At 30.1% G+C, this 22,583-nt stretch overlaps 1 protein-coding gene and 1 long non-coding RNA gene across 13 annotated transcripts in view; one reads left to right on the forward strand and one right to left on the reverse strand.

The window, feature by feature from the left end:
- The window catches only part of LOC145261089 (uncharacterized), an 84,001-nt gene that overhangs the window by 58,757 nt on the left and 2,661 nt on the right, over nt 1-22,583 (forward strand). Inside the window, exon 2 of the long non-coding RNA XR_013864407.1 lies at nt 4,315-4,476. This is a non-coding gene — a long non-coding RNA (uncharacterized LOC145261089). The remainder of the gene's footprint in view (nt 1-4,314; nt 4,477-22,583) is intronic.
- Nucleotides 1-22,583, reverse strand: part of LOC145261088 (septin-5-like) — a 494,396-nt gene that overhangs the window by 42,639 nt on the left and 429,174 nt on the right. The window lies entirely within an intron of this gene.

The following is a 22,583-nucleotide window of genomic DNA, read 5'->3' on the forward strand; positions in this document are numbered from 1 at the left end:
CTGTTGGGGGAAGAAACAGTTAAATTTGGGTAAACAAACCCAAACGCTGCGTGACTTCTATTTGACCTTCTTAATCAGGTCAAATGGAAGCAGCAGAGTTAACTTTTATTGCGCGCACTTGTTTTTATAGTTAAATAACCTGCTTAATGTTGTCTGTCGCCGTGGCTCAATGGTTAACGTAGCATGGTTTTTTTTTCACACATTAATTTCCAACTCAAGGGTACGGGTTCGATTCTCATACTTACCTACCAAAACATTTATTTTATTATTTAACCCCCACCCCCACCCCCCAGGAGTTTTTATTTACCTCAAGACACCCGGGCATCGCCGGGTACCCCCCGCTAGTGGCTTAATAAAAGAAAAAAAAATCACCCACATATCTGCGCATCTTGTAGGGTTCAGCTGCTGACAATAAAAGTATGGGAGAGTGGAACATTTATTGATCCTCATTCGATCCCAGACAACATTGGGTCTCCCTACTAGTTATTTATATATGAATGTAGAGAAAATTTTAATGAATGTAAAAATTACTTACTGCATAATCACACTGGTGTTTGATCAGAGATATACCAGCAATCTCCTCAGAATTGTGTGAATGAACGTGTACCACTCTCACATTTTTAGAGTTCTGTATTGATGTTCTTAAGTTTTATGCATTCACTAATTAACTGAGTAGCCTCTGTCTATTGCTAATGGTTTTATGACTATGGCTTAATAAAGGAAAAAAAAAAAAAAATATCACGTGTATAAGTCAGATGACCTCCTTCCAGCCATGTTCCTGATTTTAGGGTGTGTTTTATGTTAGACATCTCCATATATTGCCCTTATCTGACAATTTTAGAACCGTTTTATGTAACATCAGAAAATCAGGCTTTGTTAACCTTTCCAACCCTAGAAACATAACTAAATAAAAAACACGGTTGATACTCTGACCTTCTAATAATACATTATCAAATACTTTTGCTAATATCCTACTGTCTTTTTGACTAATTATAGCTTAACTGGGTCAACATCCAAAGTGTTAAATCCATCAGAATACATTTCGATTTCTTTGTAAACAAGTCAGTCAGTTTAAACTGACAATTTTAGAACAATTTGATGTCCAACATCACAAAATAGAGCTCTGTTAAACAGCCTTCATTAACTCTTATCATTGAGTGGCCTTCAGGCCTTGATAAGTGGTGACTACCGAGTAAAAAAAAAAATCATTTTCTTACAAGAATTTAATTGTCCAATGTGACCATGGTAACAATAAATAAATAGGAATGAAATTGAATCAATTGAAATGAATGGCTCTCGTCTTGAGGAGGGTTCATGTTTTGACAAGCTTCTGGGCTTGACCTTTACTCCTGGTCTGAAATTGAACACATACATTAAATCCGTTACCAAGGTCGCTGGAAAAATGGTGGGATCCTTCTATCAATCCAGCAGATATCTCACTGCTGATGCAATTCTCTATTTATATAAGAGCCAGGCACATCCAAGGATGGAATACTGTTGCCACATCTGGGCAGGAGCTGCTAGAAAGGACTTGTCCTGCCTTGATAGAGTTCAAAATAGACTTCGTAGCCTCATAGGGGATGTCCTTTTTTCTTCCATGCAACCTTTTTCTCACAGAAGAGATGTTGCGAGTGTCTCTGCTTTATTGTTATTTTCATGGCAAGTGCTCGACTGAGCTCCAATCTATGGTCCCCCTCGGCAAACTTTCACAAGAAACACTCTAGTTGAAAACACTATCAATAATTCCCCCCCACTCTTTATCTGTGCCTAAACCTAAACGTAGATTCCATGAACAAATCTTCTTTCTTAGAACTGCACGCCTGTGGAACTGCCTTCCATTTTCCTGCTTTCCGGCTGACTACAATATCGTAAACAAGTTCTAGATGAGCCGTTCTACTTAATCAACAAATTTACCGAATTTCCATTACTAACGATTACTATATTGCCAATTGACTACTGCACACGCTTTAACCCTTATCCTGGAGTGACCTCTGGGCCTTGATAAGTGGTGATGCCTAAAAAAAAAAAAGTAGGAATAAAAAAAAAATATTGGCTACAAAAAAAAACTTAAAACGAGTTAATTATTGACGACAAAATTTATTCGATATTGATATAAGAGACTATACAAAAACTAAATTAACTGAAATGAAATTGCTTCAGTCAAGAAAGTTGGACTGCACTAGAATAAAACATCTTATAGATGTTTTAATGTCAGTCATTAATAGGGCTATGAGAAGAGAATTCTCTTTTCCATATTTTGACTCTCGAGTATATATCAGTTAATATCTTATATGTTTTTAGATGGACTGATGTGGTACTCGATTGATTAACTGTGTTAAACTGCGTATACTCGATAGTGAAAACAATGCTAAGAGTATTCTCTTGTCATAGCCCTAGTGATTGCTATCGATGAACTGGTTTCATTGCTAAATTTCAAGTTTTAAATCGTCAAACCTGTTCCACTAACAACCCAGGCATTTCTCAAAAAAAAAAAAAAAAAAAAAAAGAAAGTCTATGTAATGACATATAATCTCTATATACTAAACTAAATGGATAGAAAGAAAAACAAAACAAAACAGGCTTAATGTTAGAAGGATGCTTAGCGTCTGTCTATGCCAATTGTTTCAGTAATTCTACTTTCTGTGTTATGTATTCGCTGTGGCCGGTTGTTCAAAATGTGCTTGTCCAATCTATATAAATGTTAACATCTACTTTCGTTGCTGGTACAAAATATATACACACACTGACAGCGAAGTAAAAACCACAACACAGTTGATCTACAAAAAAATATATTGCTTTCATTTCACACTAACAAATCAGTTTTTTCAGTGATAAATTATTACTCTGTGTTTTGACATTTTTGGAAGGCGCCTGGGGTGGGGTGCATGGTTGTGTCGGATGTCGGGCGGTGAAGAAATGGTGATGCAGCCTCGCTCTCTCTGAACAACTGACTGTGACGATTTATTTATAAAAACATTCTTTTTCTATTGGAATGTTTAATGTTTCCTTTGTCTATTGTTTTAGCCTTTTGACCGATATCTAATCACATATTTCTGGGTCAAATTATGCATTTCGTTAGACAATTGACAATCACATTGACACTGGTTCCCGTTGGATCACCAAAGTTAAGCAACGTTGAACATGGTCAGTACTAAATGGGTGACCATTTGAGACTTCCAGGTGCTGTATGTGTCTCCGCTTATCTCGGCATTGTTTCCAGTCGTCCTGGACTTGTCCTTGCCACTGGACTCATGCAGTGCCGATTCAGGAGAGGTGTGGTTGAGGAATGCGCAACCCTTGCCTCGCAATTACGTGTGCAGCCGCCCTTACAGGGGGCATCCTTTGTCTTTCGAGACTTGATGGAGGCATTGAGACAATCGTGGAAAGCCCCAAATTCTTCACATTGAATTCATTTGCCTGTGTGCAACCCATCAAATGTTTTTTTTTTCTTCCCGAGGTTGCCTGCTAATATCTAACATCTGTATTTACGACCTTTGCCACAATGGATCTAGTTATTTCTTGGAGCAGAATAAAACGCAACAAAATGTAGAAATAAACGAAAAGGGCAGACAAATGAGAACAGTCAAATTAACTTTTTATGCTGATATGTTTGGTACGCATGGTATCGTTAATTTTTTTTCCTTTACAAGGGAGTCACTGCTTATCAAGGCCTGTAGGCCACTCAAGGATAAAAGTTAATGAGTGTCAGGAGGTGGAAATTGGTTAGAATTTGATTATTTAAGAATACGACTTAATAAGAACTTGTTTACATTGGGCTTGAAAACAACCATGTTGTAGTCAGTTGGTAAGTAGCCTCACAGTATAGAGCTCTATAAGCAGGCAGTTCTAGGAAATAAACTTTTTTCATGGAATTTGTGCTTAGTTTTAGGCACAGTTGCAAATTACCTGTGTCTTATTATTCGTTAATTAATCGAATATGTTGTTCGTGTCAGTATTATAACTGTGGCAGCATAAAACGCTGTAGCTGATGATTATATGTATGAAACGTAAAAAGAATTTCACAAAGCACGAAGAACGCTAAAACAGCATTTTTGTACTGCCATATTTCAAACAAAATTTTATGTAACGCACGCAAAAGCAAAAACAAAAAACTATTTGCCATCTAGCAGCTATTAATCTAGCTCTAAGTGTTCTTTTTTGAATCCATAACTTTGATATAATTTTTTTTGCACTTGTAAATTATCTCCCTTGAAAATTAACAAACATAATTTGAGAACCTTTTATTCACTCCTTCATTAGAAAGAGGACTATGCGAACACTACACTAAACCTTTTTTTTTTTTTTTTTACACAGGCATCACCACATTATCAAGGCCAAGAGGCCACTCAAGGATAAGTTGTCACTGCTGGTTTTCAATTGAACCAAATGAGGGTTGCATTCTCAATCAGAATCCCTGGGCCTTGGAATAAACTTTAAAGTGAAATAATAAATGCAACAACAATGCAACAATTTAAGGTAAATTTAGATTTAAGTGCGGGACTAACGTGTTCATTTCTCCATAAATTTTTACCACCTTTTCCCATCAAATAAATTCAATTGTTTATATCGGACTATTGTTCTCATCCCGACTGTTATTTGTGCAACGTTTTGGTCGGTGTAGCCTTCGAGCTTCGTCAGACATGTTGGTTGTTGTTATCTTGGAAAAGTAAAGGGAAGAGAAAAGTTACTGGCTACAACTCCAAAAATATGAAATCATCTACAGAGCCAGTAACTAACAACCAACGTGCCTGATGAAGGTCGAAGGCTACCGACCGAAATGTTGCACAAATAACACTCAAGATGAGAACAATAGTTCAATAAATACAATATAAATTATCAGCCCTCATCTCAAAAATTCTAAAAATTCAGAACTGTAAATTCAATTCAATTGAAAAGCAAGAACAGACTTCACCATTGCTCTGATGAACTGCCTTTTCAGTTTGTCCGTTCTGAAGTCCATACTGACCGCAACTTATCCAATGCAGCCATGTTTTTGAGATGCAAATTTTGATATCTCTCTTCGTGGAACCTATGTTGCTGCTCAGGTACATAAACTCAGTGACTTCTTTCAGTGTTTTTCTTTCTATAGCTTTGATCTCCCCCTCCGCATTAAAAGGCATAAACTTTGCCTCATCCGCATTAACATAAAGACCAATGTCATTTGCAGACTTTTCTAACAGCGAGCAAGGACCCCAACCAGATAGATAGATAGATAGATAGATAGATAGAATTGAAAAAGAAAGAGACAGGGGATTTCGTGTTAATTACAAAGTAACTTTCTTTCTTATTCTATGAAATTTTTTTAAAAAGAAGCATCAAATCCTATTTTTTTTTTTTACTCCCTTTCCTTTCCACACACCTTTCACAACTGTCATTTTCCTTTTGCAAAAAATTTCAAAATAACATCTTTATTTTTGAGGAAGTTTTTTAATAATAAAAACGAACTTAAAACATATCACCATATGAGATGAGTTTTTGTTTTTTACAAGTGAATCATCGCTTATTAAGACCTGAAGGCTACTTGAGGATAAGGGTTGGTAAGTGTAAGGTGGTCAGTGAGGCAATAGCATAGTGACCGGTATCACTACAGGTAGTAATCCTATTTAAAACTTAATAAGGGAAGATATATAGTAAACAAACAAAAAAAAAGTAGCTAATTTTTAATTCTTTTTCTCTATTTAACTAGCTTTACAAACTCACTTTTTCCCTGTGATTGAAACAATTTAACCAAAACGCAATAGGTGACTCAACAGGTCACAGTTTATTTTCTAATATATATATATATATAGTTTTAAAAATAATAGGCGGAAGTTTCTCGAGAGCTCTTTCGGCTATCATCTCGTCAGGAGAAAATCGATAGCGAACAAAATAATATTGTGTCGAAAAATAAAGAGTTCTAATCGGGAACTTATTAAATGTGCCAAAAGTACGGGGACACTAAATAAATTTATTTACATTTAAAAAGTGCGATGCTGGTTATGTTGGGCGAACATCCTTGCACCTTTTGACTCGTATAAACCAGCATGTTCCATCAAAGATCAGACAAGGGAGGATGGGGTCTGGTGGTCTCCCTCCTTCTGCAGCCTTGGACTCTGCTATTGGCCAGCATTTGGTTGACAACCCGTGCTGCGCCAATAGATATAAAATAGATTGGTTCGAGGTGCTACATAGAGCAGACTCCAAAAACCATTTAAAGATTTTGGAGTCTGTCTCTATTGCGGTGCGTCAACCTTCTTTGTGCCGGCAAAAAGAAACATCAAACGCATTGTTTCTCTTTGGGGAACTTTGAATCTTTTCTCCCGCTTTTTTTTTTTTTTTCTCCTTCGTTGTGCCAATATTTTAATCGTTTTAAAACGTAAATAAATTTATTTAGTGTCCCCGTACTTTTGGCACATTTAATAAGTTCCCGATTAGAACTCTTTATTTTTCGACACAATATTATTTTGTTCGCTATCGATTTTCTCCTGACAAGATGATAGTCGAAAGAGCTCTCGAGAAACTTCCACCTATTATTTTTAAAACTATATATAAATTCTGTACCTCTAAACATTTATTTATTTATATATATATATATATATATATCATTTAAAAACGTCAAAAAAAAAAAATATATATATTTTTTTTTTTTGACATTTTTAAATGATGTTCTCCTTCCGTTCAGTTGCCGACGTTCCTTTTGAGAAGTGTCCACCAAAGACGTTTTGATAAGTTTTTTTTTCTTCCTCACCCCTTATTTACCTCCTTTTGTCTAATTTATCTTTTTAAATGTTGAATTAAAACTAAAGAGAAAAAAAAGGAAAGAAAAAATATATTTTAGAAGTGTATTAGCCTTTGGCTTCCTTTCTTTGTAAAATTTTTCTTTAATAATATATGGTTAAACTATAAAAATAATTAAAAAAAAATCTCAACAATTAATAATGGCACTGTGCCCAGTGTTATTAAAATGTTTTATGAAATCATGTACCCATAAAAATATAAATATATATATATATATATATATATATATATATATATATATAGTGTAAAATTCTGTTGAAAATTCAAAGACTCACGTTTTCTTTTTTATAACCTTCGTTTATTTCCTGGATTTTTTTCCATTACAGCTGTTTCATTAGTGGGTAGGCAATTTTACGATTTATGTGTCCATAAAAATATTCTGTCCCCACCAACTTCTTCAGATGTTTATCCATTAGATTTTTACAACAAAAGGTATATTTTTAACATACACCGTATTTGGGTAAAAAGATTTCCAAAGCCATGCCTCCTCACTTCCTCCACCTTTTGATGTTATATATATATATATATATATATATATATATATATATATATATATACATGACTTAACCCCCCCTCCCTCTATATCCTTTCCTTTTCTCTCTCACACTCTTTCTTTTAACTCCCGCTAATTTTTCATACGTCTTCCCCACCAACAAACTTTTAACCCTCTCCTTCTTTTCTTAACGGATAAAAAGTTTTTAAACATTTTAATTTTAAAATTTTTTCTTGCCTGATTAAATCAATAATGATCGAAACGGTTTGCACATCATAGCAAGATATGACTATATTTACAAGAAGAAAATTAAAAAAAAGTTATAAATTTGCTGTCTTTGATTGAACACTAACAACGACCCTTGTTGGTATTCAATGATTCAAATCTTTTGAATATTTTTCAACCTGGAATAAATTCATCAGTGTGGCTGACGATAAGAGAATTCACACCTGACTACCGAGCCTGTACTCGGGTGAGTTAATTATTAGGTCAAAAAGAGACTGCCTGAAATTATGTGCGCATTTACCTTTTCTTAATTTATGTTGTAATATTTATAAAGTTATCTCTAAAAACTATAACTACACAAACACGCACATTAATATATATGTGTTATCCACAGAACGTTTCACTGTATTGCAGCTCTTCAGTGTGGCTAAACAAGTACCCATGCCAAGCCTAGGATCGAACCAACAACCATGGAGTTTATAGTCAGTAGTTCTATCAATTAGGCCACTGCAACAGGCACCATCGATTTATGTCCTCCTGTGTTTGTTTTTTCTTTTCTTACATTTTCCTTTCTTACATGTTTTTCATGAATTGTGTCTCCCTGACATTTCATATGGTATATTATGTGTTTTATCTTCATATATATATATATATAAATAAAAGAGAAAGACAATTAATACTAAGTTTGAACGTTGTAAGTTGAACTTTACAATCGAAATTTATTGTTCAACTGAATACTCCAAAAGGTCCTTATTCCGTGGAGTTTCAAAGAATGCTATTTTTGCTATTCTTCTCACCAGAGGACAGAAAAAAATCAGCAAATTATACTTTCTATATATAAATATTGTTATTTATATTAGTTTGAAGTTTACTATTGCGTATATCAGGTAAACACTACATCTCTTTGATTTCATTAAATATATATATATATATATATATTTAATGAAATCAAAGGGATGTAGTGTTTACCTGATATAAAATAATCAAGTATAATATATATATATATATATATACATACTTGATTATTTTTTTCAATTAATTTGTGCACTGTTTGTTTATAAACAAGCGGTTAGAGCACTGTAAAAGTGGTGGACAAATGTTTGTTTAAATAAACATTTGGCGAGATAATTTAAGGGCACCACTCCTGTGGGTCAATCGGTAGAACTGCTGACTGTCAACGCGATGGTTCTAGGTTCAATCCTCGGCTTGGGAGAGGTGCTAATCTAGCGGCACTGAGTTGTTATACAACAAAACAGGACTGTATGTCGATGACTACGAATATTATATATACATATACATATATATATATATATATATATATATATATATATATATACACATCATAAGTTAGTTGAAAAAATAATCAAGTGCTCAATCATAGGTTCTAGCTGGTTTCTATCCGCCATGACCAGTTCGATGAAACCTGGGTATGCCCAATAAACATTGTAATATATAGTTTTTTAATACACCCACTCACAAATAAAACATCTTTCTCTGTTTCTCTCCATCAAAATTATAGAATTTCTAATTTAGATGGTAATTTTTTTTTTTATATATCAGAGCAATGATTAAATTAATAAAAAATATATTTAAAAATATCAATAAAATAAAAAAATATTTAAAAAAAAAAAAAAGAAGCATAATATGAGATTTAATAAAAATAAATAAAAATGTTTTTCGTTTGTAAGGTAAGATTCTTAAATAAGGCCAGAGAATAGATCAGCCGGAACGTTATGTTAACAAACACCAAATACAATTGTGCTCAATTGTCCAGAAAAAAATTCTGAAAGTTCAGAAGTCTCATTCATTCATTCATATATATATATATATATATATATATATATATATGAATGCACACACAGAGAAAATAAGTTTCAAATGATTTTTTTTTTACCACATTGCATATTGCAAATATATTTTATCTAATATTGACAACAGTATTTTATTTTTATGTAAATTTTATATTTTGATATTTTGTGTTTTATAATCATTTTCATTGAGATAGTTATGCAACTATTTAAATAGGTGGTCGCAAGAAAAGCAAGAAATTTATCAAACTAGGTTATCTTAATGATTATAAAGCCCTGTGTAGGTGTCCTTGCTTGAATCTTGTACATATATTTTTCGGTATCATTTTACATCAGGTCCTCTTCCACAATTTCCTTTAATATTATGACTTTTATAGGTTTTTGACGATGCTGAATAAGAAAATCTCATTTAAATTTTTCAGAGACAACTAGTTTTGGAGATATGCACAGTAATTCACTGGTGATCATATTTGTATGTGCACGATAAACAAATAGGTCCACCCACCTCCACAATTTTCTTAAAAATGTTAAGAACTGGTTTCTGAATATACCCCTCCCCCCCTCCAACCTTCCCATGTTAAAAATTGTGAAGGTGGACTTAATATAAAAATTTACCTATTTTTCTGTTGATTTTCTCGATCTGTGGACATTTTTCTCATTTCAGTTGGTACGTTGTCTATTAGGTTGTCAAGTAATCTTTTGTCAGCTATTTTCCTCTAGCTCTTTCGATCATTGATTGTCATCAGGATCAATTTTGTTGTTGTTGTTAAAGGGGCTTTTTTTCTGTTGCCTTTTTATATGTAATTAAGTTCAATTAATTAATGCTACTAACATATTAAATATATTTAACAATTAATATATATGACTAAATCTAATATATAAACGGATATATGTCTGTCTGTCTGTCTCCATATTTTCAAACTCTATCTCCTCCAAAACTAAAATTCGCAGTTCATATGTGTGTCACGTTGATACAGTGCTAACGTCACTAGCTTTGAATGCTACAGTTTCGGTTTCGATTCTAGCAGATGGCATCCAAATACTTTTAAAAAAATTTTTTTTAAATCACGACTCTATAATAATATATACAAAATCTGGACAAATTAAAATATCATATTTAAACGTATTTTACGCTCGGGCAAAGTCAGGCGCCTCCCACCCCTACTAGTATATATATATATATATATATATATATATATATATAGACTTATAAAACAAAAAATAAAAGAAAACACCCTTCTTTATACTTCCCTCTCTAACGACTTAAATCAAAATAACCAAATAAAATTATTAAATCAAAATAACCAAATAAAATTATTAAATCAAAATAACCAAATAAAATTATTAAATCAAAATAACCAAATAAAATTATTAAATCAAAATAACCAAATAAAATTATTAAATCAAAATAACCAAATAAAATTATTAAATCAAAATAACCAAATAAAATTATTAAATCAAAATAACCAAATAAAATTATTAAATCAAAATAACCAAATAAAATTATTAAATCAAAATAACCAAATAAAATTATTAAATCAAAATAACCAAATAAAATTATTAAATCAAAATAACCAAATAAAATTATTAAATCAAAATAACCAAATAAAATTATTAAATCAAAATAACCAAATAAAATTATTAAATCAAAATAACCAAATAAAATTATTAAATCAAAATAACCAAATAAAATTATTAAATCAAAATAACCAAATAAAATTATTAAATCAAAATAACCAAATAAAATTATTAAATCAAAATAACCAAATAAAATTATTAAATCAAAATAACCAAATAAAATTATTAAATCAAAATAACCAAATAAAATTATTAAATCAAAATAACCAAATAAAATTATTAAATCAAAATAACCAAATAAAATTATTAAATCAAAATAACCAAATAAAATTATTAAATCAAAATAACCAAATAAAATTATTAAATCAAAATAACCAAATAAAATTATTAAATCAAAATAACCAAATAAAATTATTAAATCAAAATAACCAAATAAAATTATTAAATCAAAATAACCAAATAAAATTATTAAATCAAAATAACCAAATAAAATTATTAAATCAAAATAACCAAATAAAATTATTAAATCAAAATAACCAAATAAAATTATTAAATCAAAATAACCAAATAAAATTATTAAATCAAAATAACCAAATAAAATTATTAAATCAAAATAACCAAATAAAATTATTAAATCAAAATAACCAAATAAAATTATTAAATCAAAATAACCAAATAAAATTATTAAATCAAAATAACCAAATAAAATTATTAAATCAAAATAACCAAATAAAATTATTAAATCAAAATAACCAAATAAAATTATTAAATCAAAATAACCAAATAAAATTATTAAATCAAAATAACCAAATAAAATTATTAAATCAAAATAACCAAATAAAATTATTAAATCAAAATAACCAAATAAAATTATTAAATCAAAATAACCAAATAAAATTATTAAATCAAAATAACCAAATAAAATTATTAAATCAAAATAACCAAATAAAATTATTAAATCAAAATAACCAAATAAAATTATTAAATCAAAATAACCAAATAAAATTATTAAATCAAAATAACCAAATAAAATTATTAAATCAAAATAACCAAATAAAATTATTAAATCAAAATAACCAAATAAAATTATTAAATCAAAATAACCAAATAAAATTATTAAATCAAAATAACCAAATAAAATTATTAAATCAAAATAACCAAATAAAATTATTAAATCAAAATAACCAAATAAAATTATTAAATCAAAATAACCAAATAAAATTATTAAATCAAAATAACCAAATAAAATTATTAAATCAAAATAACCAAATAAAATTATTAAATCAAAATAACCAAATAAAATTATTAAATCAAAATAACCAAATAAAATTATTAAATCAAAATAACCAAATAAAATTATTAAATCAAAATAACCAAATAAAATTATTAAATCAAAATAACCAAATAAAATTATTAAATCAAAATAACCAAATAAAATTATTAAATCAAAATAACCAAATAAAATTATTAAATCAAAATAACCAAATAAAATTATTGAATCAAAATAACCAAATAAAATTATTGAATCAAAATAACCAAATAAAATTATTGAATCAAAATAACCAAATAAAATTATTGAATCAAAATAACCAAATAAAATTATTGAATCAAAATAACCAAATAAAATTATTGAATCAAAATAACCAAATAAAATTATTAAATCAAAATAACCAAATAAAATTATTAAATCAAAATAACCAAATAAAATTATTAAATCAAAATAACCAAATAAAATTATTGAATAAAAATAACTAAATAAAATTATTGAATCAAAATAACCAAATAAAATTATTGAATCAAAATAACCAAATAAAATTATTGAATCAAAATAACCAAATAAAATTATTGAATCAAAATAACCAAATAAAATTATTGAATCAAAATAACCAAATAAAATTATTGAATCAAAATAACCAAATAAAATTATTAAATCAAAATAACCAAATAAAATTATTAAATAAAAATAACTAAATAAAATTAAACCAAAAAAAAAAAAATAAATGAATAAAATTAAAAGTTGGATTTTCAATTTTGCTTTTTAAAGTCTCCAAGTTATCTTCTGCCTTTGTTCATAATCGAAGGATATCAAAATCGAAAAACTAAATAAGCCGGATGCAATAGAATTTAAACAATTAAACTGGACGGGTATAATCAATAAATGTAGCATTAGTTTTAAATTTGAATATTTTTTGAGTGGTATGGTGGCATACAGAACGTATCAAACATAAAATATTTATTTTGAAATTTTACTAGGAAAAAAAAAAAAAATGCAATTTTTGTTCCAATTAGTCGGATAGCTTATTTATTTATTTTTTTCAAAATGGTGACTGTTTCCTTGCGCCCTCATCATGATTGCATGAAATTTTATGCCATTTTACATTTTGCTTTGTATATTTTATATAAGTTTTTATATGTTGTATGATTACATATATATTTTGATTTTCTGTATATTTTCTTTAAGTTTTTATGGTGTTTGTTAAGTTAATTGACATATCGGTTTTATAAATATGCTGTTTTAAGCAAAAAAAAAAAACAGTACTTACTTAATTGTCATGTCGAAAATAGTAATATATCCAAAAATTACGAAAATTCATCAAGTAGAAAATTATTTATAGTTAAAAGTAATTTTTACAAAAATACACGGTGGCCCATTTAAAAGTAGCCCAACGTTTCTAATCTTTCTCTTCACGACCAAATGACAACACAAGACAAAATGCAATTTTTTTTCCAATTTCAAGATGGCGCTACATGTCACACGTTCCACAGATCACTGACATGAGTTCATGACATGTTTACGGAAGAGAGAATAATAAGCCACCACATTCCTTGGACTTGTCATCATGTGATTTTTATCTTTGGGGGACTTTAAAAAAAAGTTTATGCAAATAATCCTCACAATCTAGACTAACTAAAGGAGAACATTACCAACGCGATCAGGAGGATCACCAGGTATTATCTGCAAACGTTGTTAAACGTGTCCGGAAATGTGTAGATGTCAACGGGGAGCACTTCCAACATCTTTTATAACACTACAGGTAATTTAAACAATAAAAGAATGTTCCTCCTCTCTACTACTGGGTCGTCATATATATGTATATACATTTTCTGAGCTACTTTTAAGTGGGTCGTCATATATATGTATATACATTTTCTGGGCTACTTTTAAGTGGGTCGTCATATATATGTGTATACATTTTCTGGGCTACTTTTAAGTGGGGCGTCATATATATATGTATATACATTTTCTGGGCTACTTTTAAGTGGGTCGTCATATATATGTATATACATTTTCTGGGCTACTTTTAAGTGGGTCGTCATATATATGTATATACATTTTCTGGGCTACTTTTAAGTGAGACACCCTGTAAAATAAACCTATGAACCAGTTATATACAAAACCTATGTACGCTTATGCTTTTTTTTTTTTTTAAATTTGACCATTGGGAGGGGAAGGGGAATTACCACTGAAACTGTACCATACCCCCCCCCCCCAGCTAAAAAAGACAAAAAAAAACATTAAAATTTATAACTATTGCTTTATTTATTGTAGTATGGATATTCTACTAGTTTATTTCTAAAACTGTCTCATGAATTTTAATTATTTCCAAAAAATTTTTTAAATGATAAAAATTATGAATTAATTTTTTTTAATTTATAGGTTCATAATTTAAAAATGACATGGGGGAAGAGATTTTATTAATCGCCTATCGATGAGAAAAGAATTATGTTATTACTTTATTTAATTATTGTCTATCCCATTAGGAGGGTGCTCTAGTGTAAGAGATAGGGGCCCTACGACAGCTAGCTAGTAGGTTAGCTAGATAAATATGCAATACACATTAAAAAGTTGGGGTAGGCAGTTTGAAACAGTTAAATATTTGGAACAAAAGGAATGTCTAAACGATAGACAGTAAGAAACCTCAGCTTATCTCAAGCATCAATGTATGGCACAATAGAAAGAGATCAAAGTTTAGAGGACTGTAGAATTTTCATGGATTCAGCTAGTTTGTTATTGGTGTTGTCAAATTAAATAATGATGTAGCCTCGTTTTCGAATATCATTATAATGCTAATATGTGATCATTGTTTTAATGGTGTGAAAAAGGAACTCATAGTAATTTAAATTCACAGGGGTTCTTCACCGAAGGATAGTCAGCAAAACGTTGCATAAAAAGGGAACATTCGAAACAAACAGGGCAATAAAAGAACATTGTCTGCCAAAAGGTGCTAGACTGAAGAAGTAAATTAAAGATTATATCTTACAATGTTATTTGTATTGAACTATGTAGCACAATATTACTTTCTATTATTTTTGTATATTCCATAGAATATACAAAAATACAATGGACACTATTTTCATAGAAATGTTAATAAACCAATATTTGCTGCATGTTATTGGTTTTTTCTGTCCAAAAAATTAATTTTTTTGCGCTACCAAGAAAAATATCAGCTTCATCAAAACATACTTGTTGATTAAATATATTTCCCATTCCGTGGAATTTCCACGGATCACGCAAGTATATATTAATATGCTAAAGCAATTTCATGTTTGTACATATATTACCAGGCTTCACCCCTAGTTCAAAAGATGTCAAAGATGGTGTAATAATAACTATGGAATTTCTATGGATCACGCTAATTTGTTGTTAATGTTGCCAATATCCCTCCCGCAAAAAAAAAACAAAACAAAAAAAAAAAATTTTAATTTATAACTAATGCTTTATTTATTGCTTGTACCAGTCAATGGACAGGCATTCTACTAGTTTATTTCTAAAACTGTCTCATGAATTTGAATTATTTAAAAAAAAAAATTTAAATGATAAAAAATTATGGATTCATTTTTACTTATAATTTATAGGTACATAATTTATAAATGACATGAAGGCAAGATAGAAACTTTATTACTGGCCTATCGATGAGAAAACAATTATGTTATTACTTTATTCCGTCATACCCTTTCCTACTAAGAGAGTGCTCTAGAGTAAGAGAAAGGGGCCCTACGACAGCTAGCAAGTAGGTTTGCTAGATAAATATGCAATAGATATTTAGGGTAGGCAGTTTGAGACAAATAAACATTAAATATTTAGAACAAAAGGAATAGACAATAACAAACCTCAATTAATTTTAAATGTCAATGTCTGACACAATAGAAAGAGGTCAAAGTTTAGAGGACAAAAGCCACAGTTAGTATGCAACTGTGGAATTTCCACGGATCCCACTAGTTGTTTATGTTACCAAATTAAATAAAGTATATTTACAATTTGTGGTAAACTATCTCTGTTGTATGTGTTGTATATATATTGTATGTGTTGTAAATATGTTGCCAAATTAAATATAGTATATTTACAATTTGTGGTAAACCAGCTCTGTTTAATGAAAAAAATAAAAATGAAAATTTGATTGAAATAATTAAAAAAAAAAAAAAAAAATACAAAATGGAAATGTTATCAATTTTTTTTTTCAGAAAAATAAACAAACTTAATTAAAAAAAAAATTTTTTTTTGAAAATAGATATGATAATAATGATAAAAATTATTATAAATGAAGAAAAAAAAAATTGTTTATACAATTATCCCCAATGAGGTTAGATGAATATACATGACAGGCAAGCACGCAAGATGCAAGGTTAGAAGCAGGCATTCCGACAGACGCGAGAGGTGACATGCGGTTACGGACGACTTGTGAGACTATGTCACAGGCACATGCAGAGGGGGAGGAGAGGAGGATGAGGAGGATACAAGTGTTAAACCAATTAAATAATTATATAAAAAAAAACAAACAGGAATAAATCAAATGGTTAAGAATTAAAAATGTTCTAAAACAAAATAAAATTAAAAATACAAACAAATAAATAAAAAAAAAACTGAATTTAATTTTTCACAAAAAATGCAATTTAAAACGTAAATTGTTCCGGTAAAACAAAGAGATTTCCTTGTACTGAGAAAATTTTGTACGTTTTGAAAATTGAAAAAAAAAAATGAATTTTTAAAAATGAGTTTCAAAATTTGAATGTTTCTCATAGAAATGTATATATAAAAAAAAAAATGATTGTGAAAATTTGAAAAAATTAAATTTAAAACTTCAAAAATTGTTGGAGAAATATATTCCACTTGTATGTATACATATATACATTGCATAATATATATGTGTGTATACATATATGTATTTATGCCTATACATATATACACTGTATAATATATATATATATATATATATATATATATATATATATATATACACACACACACACATGCACGTGTCCATTGTATAATATAACAATATTAAATATAATATTGTACAGTATATATGTGTGTGTATATATATAATGACTAAGTAGAATGAAAACTTATATGTTCGTTATTTTGCAATGATTATGCTCTGAAAAAAAAAAAAAAAAATGACTGACAATATTTGTGTTTACGCACGTTTCCAAAATTTCAATTTTATTTTCTTCAGAGCAAGGCAGAAGATTTACAATTATCTAAATTCATTTTAGCTATACATTGAATTTAAGAATAAAGCAAAGACAATTTAAGTGGAACACCATGAAATCGAAATTAATTGATATTTCATTCAAATTGATTCAGGCTTTTTCGAGATACATCTTGTAAGGAAACACGAAGTATTTATCTATATAGCCACGGATAGTAAGAGCAACAGTCCAAAATGTACAGAAGTGAAAAAAATATGAGAGTATGATGTTCAACATAAATATTAATGATGGGATGATTCCAATAGTGTTCCTGATTCTGAATCAATTCCCGATTCCACACTAAATTCCCAATTCGATACAATTCCTGATTCCATACTAAATTACAGATTCTGAGACAATTACCGATTCCGTACTAAATTCCCAATTCCAATACAATTCCTGATTCCATACTAAATTACATATTCCGAAACAATTCCCAATTCCGATACAATTCCTGATTCCATACTAAATTACAGATTCCGAGACAATTACCGATTCCGTACTAAATTCCTGATTCTGAGACAATTACTGATTCCGCACTAAATTTCCGATTCCGATACAATTACCAATTCCTTATTAAATTCTCAATTCCTATACAATTACCGATGCCTTTACCATAAAAGCGTGTTAAATGTGCATATATTTTCTCAAACGTTAAAAACACTCGTGGTGAGGTGAGATATATATTTTAGTTTTACTGATACTTTAAAATCAATGAATACCCATCAATTTATTATTACTACTTTGTTTTATTTTTTTCAGTTGAAGTTCTCAGAAATCAAGGAGCCCACTACATGGGAGTAACACTTGAACCCTATATGAGATGCGTAGATATTCGAATGTTCCATTAAAGTTCTTGATATCTCAAACACTGAGTTAGTAAAGAACCAGTAGTGGAGGATTTTGTTAAAAACAAAATCAAATACAAGATTATTAAAGGAATCGTTTTTGGCATTGGAAAATAGTCACAAATTTTTCCGATTCCAATACCCCAAAAAGTTCTGATTTTTCTGATTCCCGATTTCGATTAATCATCCCAACGCTAGCAAATATGCCTATCTCACATTAATCACTTGCTCTTTTTATTTTTCAATTTCTACCCCCCCCCCCCCCACACACACCTAGGGGTGCCTTTCGGGTTAAAATGGCTAAAATTGACATTTTTGTGCTTATTAAAAAAATTGATGCCTTGGATTTTTATAAAACTTTCTGAGAATTTGTAACTGATTTCTATATAATTTTGTTTGTCTATACTTCGCGATAACTCTTGGGTGTGCCCCAGGGGCTCTATTAGGGCTAATAAAAACACTCCATTTTTGGGACTATTTTACCATATTTGTCCAAAATTTAATGTGTATGTCTATTTAGCAGTTTTGCATGGTGCTGACCTCAAATTTAAATATGTTGAGGTCTTGGGGACTTTTGAGGCTAAATGGGGGAAATGGGGAGGGGTCAAATGATGGACTTAGTCATTTTTTTTTTTTTTGCGTGGTGCAGAACTCAAATTTAAATAAGCCTAAAACTGCACCATTTGTTAATTTTCACCAGGATTTGATGTCCTCTGAAGACTTTTGGGGCTAAATGGGGGGGGGGGCAAATGCTGAACTTAATCATTTTTAATGCCTTGTTCTCCATTTTCAAATATTTTTTCAACTGCTCATGCAACCTCTTTCCTACAGAAGAGACGTTGCGAGCCTGTCACTGCTCTATCATTATTTTCATGGCAAGTGCTCGTCTGAGCTCCAATATATGGTCCTTTTCAAACTTTCAAAAAACACTCAACTAGTTACAACCATTCAACAATTTCCCCTACTCTCTATCTGTGCCTAAATCTAAATACAGAGTCCATGAACAAAGCTTCTTTTCTGGAACTGCCCACCCGTAGAACACTGTTCCGCTGGCCTGCTTCCCAGCTGATTACAATACAGTAGCCCTCAAGTCTAATGTAGACAAGTTCTTGTTGAGCTGTCCCCTTAAATAATCCAAATTCTACCCAATCTACACCATTAAAGATTACTACACTACCACCTTACATTCATTGGTCCTTATCCTGGAGTGGCCTCTGTGCCTTGATAAGTGGTCACTCCCTTGTAATAAAAAAAAACAAAACATAATTAAATGCACATTTTAGACTTTTTCCTACTGACTGTATAAATATTGTGCTTCCTTGTAAGATGTATCCTGAAAAAGCCTGAATAAATTTGGGTAAAGTACACACTTAGCTCTGTTGACTTAATTTTTTTTTTCATTCTTTTACTGTCATTTTATAGATTTATTCGGTTGTATTTTCTATTTTTCACCTATACATATATATGTCTACTGTCTGTAGGTATTTATTTTATAAACAAATAATTATGTCAGCCCCTTTAAGAAACTCGTTTCTTATCGTTAAGCTCTTTCAGTTGAAATAAAAGTCGGTCAATTTAGTTCATATATGCAGAACATCATATAATGATTAGATCACTCTGACAGACGTTAAAAACATTTAAAAAATAAATGTTTAAATTTCAACGGTATTTCTTGCCGTTAACGGTAGCTGAATGGATTGGGTCCTTGCTAATGAAGCCAGAGATGTATTGTATAAACAAATTGAGCTTAGGTACTTTGGACAACGTCAAAACATTGTTAATTCACTGCCCGCATAGCAGCAGCCGTATAGCGCAACAGTTAAAAGCTCTGTCGTTTGGGCGATCGGGTTTTGATCCTGGCTTGAGGTTGTTGCTTGTCTGGCTGCACTGATGAGCTACGAAACAGTACTGTATGTGGATGACTATATATATATAGACACACACACACACAGATGAAAGAGGAACAAACCAAGTTATATGTCCATTGGAAGACTTCTTTTGGATGAAGAAATTGAAGAAAATAAAATACCAGTACAATATTTGAAAATATATTTGTTGTGAAAATTTCAAATGTACTGCTATTTTATTTTCTTCAATTTATTCATCCAGAAGAAGTCTTCCAATAAAGACGAAACGTTGATGGACATATAACTTGGTTTGTTCCTCTTTCATCTCTCTATCTCGTCAGAATATTAACATATATATATATATATATATATATATATATATATATATATGTATATGATGGATTCCTTCATAAAATAATCGATATATCTTCTTTTAATTGTTATAAACTTTTTTTTTCAAAATATTATCTGAACACTTGAGGTAAAAAATAAAGTCAATGTTTTTTTCAGAACCAATTTTTTTCTAAAAGTAAGAAAAGTCGATAATAATTAAAAAAAAAAAATCCATAACATATTGCTCCAGTTTACGATAATACGTTTTTTAACCCAACCCAATTTCAGAAGGGAACTCCTATCTTATGACAGTACCTCTCCACTGTGAGAGAGGATCTGAAACAGTCCCTGGTGCTCATACCACATCCGCAAATAATTTTTCGTAGTATTGTCACAATGCTGCATACCCCACCTTAAACTGACCTTGTGGCAAATTTGTAAAGAACCAATTATATAATTCTTTCTCGCATCAAATTTAAAATGATAACTCAAAATATGAACTTTCGTCAGAATTTTGGAGATGAAGTAAATCGTTGTTTACTTTATTTATAAGCAACGTCGGCATATTTAGTGTAATGGTTAAAGTTTTCATTAACGAGCTCAGAATACGGTTCAATCTTCGGTGGAGTCATACCAAAAGATTAGAAAAAAACTGGTACTAGATGCTCCCTTGCTTAAACACTCAGCATTATAAGGTATCGATCAAGAGTAAGTGGTGTAATTCTGGAAATAGAGTAGCACCCTCCCCTACATCTCAATCTAACAACCAAACTATGAACAGCCACTTTTACAATCAATATCTGACAGCAAATAATGATAGTATAATAATTATATAATTATAATATATATATAATTTAGTATACATTTATATTTTTTATAAGCTTAGCTACATATGTACGTACATGTTTCAGTTACAGCCTTTACAACCTCGTTAGGCTAAGCTTCTTCAGGCCAAGTTGTCAGAATGAAAATGAAAAGGAGAAACCTTTCAAGGGAACACTTGACAGGAATTGCCAGCGATTGGCATGATAGAATATGGGAGTCTCAAAAGTTTAAAGTAATAAAAAAAAAAACAATAAAAAAGAAAAAAAAATGAAAGAAATTTTTTTAAGATAAACAGAGCTGATTGACAATTGTGAGTATTTCCAGTCACATGTCTACTCGGTTTCTTGTTTTTTCTCAAGATTTCTTTGTCAATTTCACAATTATTTTTACAACCATCAATTATTGGAGAATGGGGAATGAGCTACCATCAGTATCCTTACAAACAAACTTATGTACAGGTCGTAGGTCCAGATAATTACAGTCCACGTGTAACGGAGCGCATATGAAAATATCAGCAGCAACAGAAGGATAAGTGGTTAATGAAGGTACTAGCGGCAGCAGCGTTTGAGCACGTATGCAAATTAGCAAGTGTGCACAGCCGGGATGTGCTTAGTACACCTCTACACTCCCGAGCAATGCCAGGTCTCCGCTCATGTATCATAAACAAGGTAGCTTTATTCAATTGAATTGCGAAATCGATGTTTATTATCTTTTTTCCATCATTTCATAATAACGCAAGAAGTGTTAAAACTAAAATACTTTTTTTAAATAATTTCCATATTGTTTCGTATTTCGTTTCATGTTTAATGACTTCAGTTTCATATTTTAGCTTAACCAAATCCACTTCCGGTGTCTTAACTTTGTGTACAGAATTTTTGGATTTAACCTACATTTTTTTTTATACATTGTTTTTACATAATACAGAAGCGTCCGTCACACTTTATGTCTACATATACATAAAAGACAATGTTTTTTTTCTTCAGTTTTATTTTTTCTGTTCTCATCTTGAATCTTATTCTCATGTTTTTTTTTTATGTAACTTCTAACCTTTTTGATGTGCATCTTGTTGAACCTGGGAATCTACCCCCATGTATTTAGGGTTAGTCTTGAAATTGTTTAGATTTCCAAAGTCGACACGCTAGACATGAAGAAGGTCAGAGATTACACCAACCAAGATGACAGCAATAATCTAAATAATCCAAGATGTGTCATTTGAAATTTTTTATAAAATTTTTCCAAAGATTTGTTCAAAATTCACGCCGATAGATTTGGGCTTCCCATCCTGCTGTGGGTCATCTTTGACTGAGGTAGTTTTTAAATTTTAAATTTGCAAATATTATCAAATGAATATAAAATATTATTAATAGATTAAATGCCT

The sequence above is a fragment of the Euprymna scolopes genome, chromosome 37, assembly GCF_053919585.1.
Source record: "Euprymna scolopes isolate OS-2025 chromosome 37, ASM5391958v1, whole genome shotgun sequence".
Classification (NCBI taxonomy): Eukaryota; Metazoa; Mollusca; class Cephalopoda; order Sepiida; family Sepiolidae; genus Euprymna; species Euprymna scolopes.